Source organism: Vigna unguiculata, chromosome 5, assembly GCF_037176805.1.
Source record: "Vigna unguiculata cultivar grain cowpea cultivar isolate G323 ecotype 2 chromosome 5, ASM3717680v1, whole genome shotgun sequence".
Taxonomy (NCBI): Eukaryota; Viridiplantae; Streptophyta; class Magnoliopsida; order Fabales; family Fabaceae; genus Vigna; species Vigna unguiculata.
Window position 1 is genome coordinate 24,925,387 of NC_140796.1, and position 8,441 is coordinate 24,933,827.

The following is an 8,441-nucleotide window of genomic DNA, read 5'->3' on the forward strand; positions in this document are numbered from 1 at the left end:
ACTGAGGATAAAACTACTACATCTTGGGGAGCTAATCCTAAAACTCTACTAGTCATTCATACTCATATAAAAGAGGATGATTAGGTAGTGAGAGTGGTAGAAGGTACTGTCATGAGAACGACCATAAGGTTCTATGACAATAAAAAGGATTTACCTTGTATGTGGTAGTTCGGGTAGGCGAGTTGTTCCACCATCATAAGTGCATAGCGTCCCTAGTTCTACTCAAGTTGCACTTATTCGGATAAATTGAGTTCTAGAGAGTTTGATAAAATACATGTGTGTGATCTTGATTGCTTATGATAATTGTAATAAAATTGGTTGCTTGTGAGGTGTGATTGTTCTTGTATAGCTAACTTACCTTTGCACTTTGTGGTCTTGTGTTGTTTTCTTCTTTTGCGGTGATCACCATTTTGGTGGGCATAGATGAAGTTACAGGTTTAAAGGCATCTCTAGAAGATGAGAGACTATCAGTTAGAGTTGGTAAAACTTTCAAGGAGTTGTAGTAGTTGTTTGTTTATGTATAAAGTTTGTTGGTTTAGTTGGTTTGTATGAATGATATATTTTTATAGTCATATCTTTTGTTAGACTATACTAATATATTTTATACACTAGATTGTTTGTTCTGAATGTTATAATGAAGCGTTCTATTTTTTTAGTTTTAAGATGCTAAAATGAATATCACACTAAACATATATACATATTATTTCTTTCTTCTATTCTCACCTTCTCAAAACTAAACAAAAGGTAATTTAGTTTATGCATTAAAGAAATAATAAATAATTTATGCTTAGAATAGTATATTTATTTTTCCTTCTAAAACACAAACTAATTTATTTATTAAAATAATAGTATCTTTATTTTTCATTCTCATCTAGTCTTCTAACTTTTCCACAAACTAAATTACTTTGTACGTTAATTAAAAGTAAAACTTTGAAAAAGTTATATGAATTTTTTCACTTTAATTGATGTATAAGCCAACTTTAACTTATCAGACAGTCAATTTTTTTTTTTTGCATACTTTTCCTTTTGAGAATTTTTTACGAAGAAATTTATTTGAATACGTCCTAAATAAAGCGATATGTCTCATGAAGCAAATTGTTTGTTTCAGTAACAACATTGACTAATGCATATAATAGTCGATTGTGTTATTTATCCTAGTGTTTTTAAAGTATATTTACTTATGGGTGCTAAAAGTTCTGAGGATATTAATGTTAATGATTAATTTGACGAACGTGATGGGAAGAGCAAAAAAATTGCTGAGTAAGCAAGATTGGATTATTTATTAGGTTCCATGAAAAAGAAAGAAGATATGGGCATTTATTTCACCATGTAGCAGGTTCCCGGGCAAAGCCTGCACGTGGGACCACTGCAAGTTCGCACGTGCAACTCTGGTAATAATGCCAGAGGCTTTTATCATGTAGGGTCCGAAACATCCATGCACTGAGCATGGTACAACAATTTTATGAGATATAGGAGCAGTTATACATATGGTGACTCCTTTGTTTATTTATTTATTTCATTTGACCAACACATGTGGTGCCTAGTACACACCTATTTCATTCATACCCTTGTCGTGTATTTTGGCAATAATTAATTAATTGACACCAGATTCTATCTGTCCTTTGGACAGATAAGATTGCACTAGTAACTTCCTCCACTTATTTGCTTCAATTGCTCGCTTCCATTCATGTGAAGGAATACAAAACATTTTGAAGACTTTATATATATAAAAGTGTGTATTAAATTTATTTGTTTTAGAAATGTAACATCTCATTTAATTAATAATGCTAATTAAAGGAAATGTCACACACAATAATATTGGAAACAAAAGACTGAAGTATAAACACTACTCCTTACAATTATTCAAGAGAAACTAGAATAGAAATTTAGGCACACCAAGATGCCAGTGACCAAAGTAGAGTAAGGGTCCACAATTTACAAAATGAAGTGTCAAACAAGACAATACATGGGCAGTGACCCTAAAAGAAAGCTGGAAATCCAACCTAGAGAGGATAAGCGACGGAACCTCTATCACCCTGATGACCACAGGAAGTTCTCGCATCTGTTCACATCAATAAATTGATGATCATCGCAAAAAGGAGAAAACCACACACAGGAACACAAACAAGCAGAAGGGTAAGCTAGAGCAGAAAATAATTTATCACACAGTTATATACATCTCCATAATCCAAAATGCAAATGTCACCCAATCATGTTATGACTTGCACACCATACACTAAGACTCAAGACACGACTCATCCGGATACATATAATTAGTCGGATTCAGCAGATGTTTGAACTTGTGGTGGACTTCCCTGCTCTACCGAGCTAATTGTTACAATGTCTCATCCCCCACACACAAGGTTAGCCATTAATGGGTTCCAGGCCTCCTACTACTCTCAACACTAGAGTCAGTACACTCTATGTGAGACTAACTGACTCTTTAGAGTGCCAGAATACAAGCTTACCTTAAATCCTTACTAAATTATATAGATGGGGCACCACCATGAACTCCCACTAACATGGGTCATGGAATTACGTTCTGACCAACTGAGGCACCACCATGAGGTCTCACCTAGAGACTCATAGAATTACGCCCTAACCAATGAGGCACCACCATGAAACTATCGTGGAATTACGCCCTAACCACATACAAATCATATTTCACCATCCAATATGGACTGGTCATGCATACAAATGTCATGCTAATATTTATAACCAACCTTCATTCATATTCCATACCAAATCATACCAAACTCATCATTTTTAGCCCATGAATCATTCCATACATGCATTATACCCAAATCATGTTAAACTCATCAATCACAAACCATGATTCATCTTGCCCATACATAATCACTCAATTCATGCTTTAAAATGTATAATCAGTCCAAACATATGGCCAACATCTAAAACAAAGAAACCACAAAACAAGCACACTTCTCGCCCAACTCCTCGTTCAGGCAGAAAGGGCTTGCTCAGGCGAGAGGGTCTCTCGCTCAAACGAGCTCCTTTTTCCTAGGCGAGGGCTCGAAGAGAGGAACAATGGCGTTGTCACGTACTCTCGCTTAGGCGAGTCCTACTCGCCTGAGTGAGGCTGCGCCTCGTTCAAAACGGAGACTTGTCGCTTAAGCGACAACTCAAGCAGGAAACCTGGGCGAGCCTCTGTTAGTCTCACCTAGGCGAGACGTGCTTGCTTGGGTGAGAAAACCAGTGCTAACCACTGTTTTCTTGTGCAACAGTCACACATGCTTTTGGTGTTCTGATGTTCAGTGTAGACTTTGGTGTACAATTTATTTATTTTTTTTAACTAAATATATTATCGAGTTAAGAGTTTCATACATAAATTTTTGAATAATGAATATTTATTAAATAGGATCTCACATCTAATTTTAGAGATGTCAAGATGAGTTCTAATTTGTGAGTTAGTTTGACTCACCATAGGTTTGAGTCAAATTGAGTTATGAAAATTTTAGCTTTATAAAATATGGGTTAAATTGAACCCATTTTACTTAATCCATGGTTAAACAAGTTTGAACCGAATTAATGGTTAAACAACACTTTATTAATTTTTTTAGGGTTAAATATGTTTTTGGTCCTTTAACTTTCATGAAAAATTGGAATTAGTCCATTTTCAAAATTAGGGCCAAAGTTTCGAAGAGGAACTAATTCCAATTTTTGTTGAAAGTTAAGAGACCAAAAACAACCCATTTTTTTATTATTTCTTATGAGTTTTTTTTATTATAATTATTTACTACTTCTAATTATATAGGTTCAAAATTTGATCTTTTTAAATACTCGATTATTGTTCAATAATGCTTGAGTAGTTTGGATGTTTAATTTATTTGTTTGTCAGGTTCTATGTGTTGATACTCTAATTTTCAACTACTATCCATATAATAATATTGGGTTAAATATGTTTTTGGTCCCTCAAGTTTCAGCGACATTTGAATTTAGTCCCTCATCAAAACTTTTGACCAATTTAGTCCTTCATCTTTCAAAATGCGTGAATTTAGTCCTTTTAACCAAATTTTGTTAAGTTTATCTGACGTTTCAAGCATATTTCATGATAGTATTTAAATTATTTACACTGTTTGACACATCTTTGCTTCAATATTAACTTAAATACTATAATGAAATGTGCTTGAAACGTCAGATAAACTTAACAAAATTTGGTTAAAAGGACTAAATTCACACATTTTGAAAGATGAAGGACTAAATTGGTCAAAAGTTTTGATGAGGGACTAATTCCAAATTTCGCTAAAACTTGAGGGACCAAAAACATATTTAACCCAATAATATTTAGAGAGTTAGGTGAGCACTTTCATTACACTATTATAAAAAAGGAAATCGAGTCAATCCCTTCTCATTATACTGCAATAAATATATAAAATAAATTTCAAAGTTAAAACATTCATAAGTGAGCTAACCCACTAACCGACACCAACCTGTGGTGAGTCAAGCCGGGTTACAAAATTTCTAACTAACTAAAAAGGTGAGCTGGGTTGAGTTGATCCATTTTTAGGTCAACCTTGAGCTAGCTGTGTGTCGGGTTGCAAAAAGCATTTTATGTCTCTTCATTGGATTAGGATGACAACGGGGTGGGGCAGAGACAAATTTCATTATCCTATACCCATAAAAAAAATTCAACCTCATTCCCATACCCATACCCAACATGTACAACATTTTTAACACATCCACATTCCCACCAGATAACGAGTATACATGTATACCCATGCCTATACCTGTGTTTTTATTATTTTAATATCAATTAGTTAATTTCTATAAAAAATAAAAAATCATGACAAAAATAAAAAAATATTATTAAATATTCAATATCAAGTATATTATTTTTTAAAATTAAATATTTAAAAAGAAATTATAATTGTATACACTTCAAATTAGAGTACCAAATAAGACTTCTTAAGAACCAAAATTTTATTAAGTTTGCAAATTATTAAACAAAGTTTATAAAACTAAAAAATAATTTTAAAATTATAAAAGAAACAAGTATTTCCAAAGTTTAAAAATATTTTATATGTCTCTTTACTTCCTTTCTCTAAATTTTAATTAATTTTTCATACACTAGTAAATATTATAACACACTACATAAAGAAAATTGCACAAAGAACAAATAGTAAACTAATAATAATTATAAGTTAGTATAGATATTTTATCTTTTGAACTTCAATCTACGTTAGATGGTGATAAATAATTGACAATGACATAAAATTATTGTATTATAGTAAATAAAATGTCTTTATACAATTACGGTAATAAAATTACACTTATTTAAATCAGTTGAAAAATAAAAATAATTATATAAAAAATCATCCAAACAATATTCTACATGATAAAAATAAAAAACAAAATTAAATGGAGAAAAAATGATTAAGTGTGTCTTAAATGCATCATTCCATGAAATTTTACAAAGAAAAACAAATATATAATTAAGAGAGTGGTAAGATAGAACATGTCTTGAAGATCTAAGAAAAACTTTTTAGATATCAAACTAGTCGAACTATCAAGAGATAATGAATACTGTTTTAACAAAACAAAAGTTCTATATATGAAACAAATCAAAGAAAATAAAAAAACATAAATTTTTTATATTACTTTTTAAACAAAAGACTTATGTGATTAGACATTTGAGATTAAGGGTGTGTGTGTGTGTGGGAACCTTTATGATATTTAATGCTAGTTTTATGACGTGAAATAATACTAGTTCAAATGGTTGAGAGTACTTGGTTGCTATGAAAAGACTTGGGTAAAAGTCTTGTGTATGCCAATTATGTGTTATTTTAATTGTTTATTATTTTAATGATATGCTTGATCATGATGAGTGATTATAAATTCCTAGATGTATAGGAATTATCACGAAAAATGAATTGGTTGAATGGTTGTGCATGACTTGACAATGGTGTGATTTTGTGTTCGAAGGGTCAAAAGAGAGAGTGGTAATGTATGGTATGAATGAGGTATGATTATCTTTTGTGAAATCTCAAATTTCTTAGTTTTGGAAAATTTCTAGAAACTTCTTGACAGACCTTCAACGCCGCCAGGCGACTCATGCTGATCAAGACCAGTTTTTGGGTTTCTCCTTTGAATAGCCTGGCGGCGAGGAACTACTGCCAGGCGACGTACGTAGGTGTTGCTTTAATTTTGTGTTCTTGGTTTTCTAGGTATTTGAGGGACTCATGGGAGTATCCGTAATATTTGATATTGAGTAAATGGAGAATTTGGATGGATAGAACACGTAACTACGGTAATTGAATGAATTAAAGATTTCATGGGTATTAGGGTTGCCACAACTTAGGAACTTTTGGTAGCATGATTGTACTACAATTGGTGGTAATTTCTCTACATAATTGATTAGTAGTTATTTGTCTGTGGAATGGAAGGTGTTAAATAGTCGTTGTGAGGAAAATTGATAGATTGGTATAAGTTGTTGGAGATTAGAGTTTGTGTAGGTACGATTCAAATCTGGAAAATTTCCATAAAGTGATGCACATCGCCAGGTGATAATCGGTGACAACAGCCTTTATGGCTGATTCTGTGATTCTCGAGTTGGGGGGGTTCCTTCGGGGAATTAAGTGGAATTAGATATTAGTAAATGGGTGGAAATGAAATTGTTGTAACTTGGGTACCTTAGGTCATAAGAGTGATTTATAAAGAGGAGAAAATTAAAAGTAGAAGGTGTAATAAGTGAGGAAAAATATTTACAGGATGACTAATATTAGTACAGGAAGGCATGAGTGAAAAATTCGTTACAATAATAGGTATAAATTATAATCTAAATTTGGTTCTTCCCTTTCCTAGAGTTAATGGTAGTTAAGGAAAATATGTTATAGGTGTATGAATTTGAGGTGGGGTAAATGGTGTATTATATATGTGGCATAAGATGAATTGACATTTACCGTGATGTTTTTGGTTTTGTGATGGAATCTGGTTATGGTTGGATCGATTTGGATACATGGTTGAGGGGTATGGGTTGTGCTCAATTAAAGCCAAGGGGTGGCATAGTCAAGAGAGAGAATAAAATATATAGGAGAATAAGGCATAAAAATATGCGAATTTCTAGATCTTTGAAGGGGATGTATGAAATTTGGTAATTGTACTAAGTGTATTGATGCTTTGAGTGAAAGGGAAATCTACTATGTTGTGCATAAACCAGTAAACTCGTTGTATTAGTGTAGCGCTTGGCAATTAGGTTTGGACTACTAGGGGATAACTACAATTCTAGAGGCTACTAGAGCGCTTAGCGCTTGGCGACGTGGATGATTCCTCCAAGCGATAGCTTGAAGGTAGTGAACACTATAGCACATGGCGGCTTGCGGCTTCCTTTAGGCGATCTGCAACTGGCTTTCGCTTGGCGTCTCTGGAGCAGCGCTAGGTGATAATGCAAGGGCAAAGGCTTGTGTGACTTGGATGTGTATGGTCTATAAGGCTTTGGGTGATACCTTAAAGATGGTCTTGCTGGAGCATTCCTTGAGTTGTGGCTCAGAATGATATCCCTTGAGTTGTGGCTCCGGATAGAGGGTAAACACATGGCATTCCTTGAGTTGTGGCTCGGAATGACATCTCTTGAGTTTGTGGCTACGAATGGAGGATGAATGCAAGCATTCCTTGAGTTGTGGCTCAGAATGATGAGTGTTACCAGTGTGAGTGTGCAAGTTGTGGCTCGTACGAAGGGTCTCCACTTGGTTTAACAATCACAGGTTGTGGCCATGTGCTAATCTTGTGTCGAGAGTACGAATTGACATTCGTATTGGGAACTCCACGTGGCATTGCAGAGTGTGGTCCGTAGCATGATATTTCCTCACGTGTTTCTACAAGTTGTGGCTTGTAGGTAGTGACAACAAAGGATATCTAAAGGTTATCATCTAAAGATGTAGAACATGAATGGCATAGTGGTGGCCATGTGCTATGGAATCAAATGATAAAGTTCCTTTGATGTGTGTGTACATGAATATTTGATTTGTGTATATATATATATATATATATATATATATATATATATATATATATATATATATATATATATATATATATATATATATATATATATATCTTTATACTGTTAGCTCACCCTATCTGCTTGTGTTTAGCGATGATCGTGTAATTCATTACACGGGAGCAGATGATATTGCAGGTGGTTCTGGTGAGGTTTTTGATACGGTAATTTATTTTATATTAAAAATATAAGATAATATTATAATTTGTTTTAAATTATACCACAATAAAAAACTTATTAATAAATAGTCTCAATTAAATATGCTAAATATATTAAACTCAATATATAAATTAAAATCGATAAACTATACTTTTAAATAGTTTAATAAGTAAAATTTGTAAATCATTATTTATTGTCTGTTGTCTAGAAATAGTGTGAATTTGAAATCTATTTTTATGTTGGCTGGTTAATATTAAGAAAGAAGTGC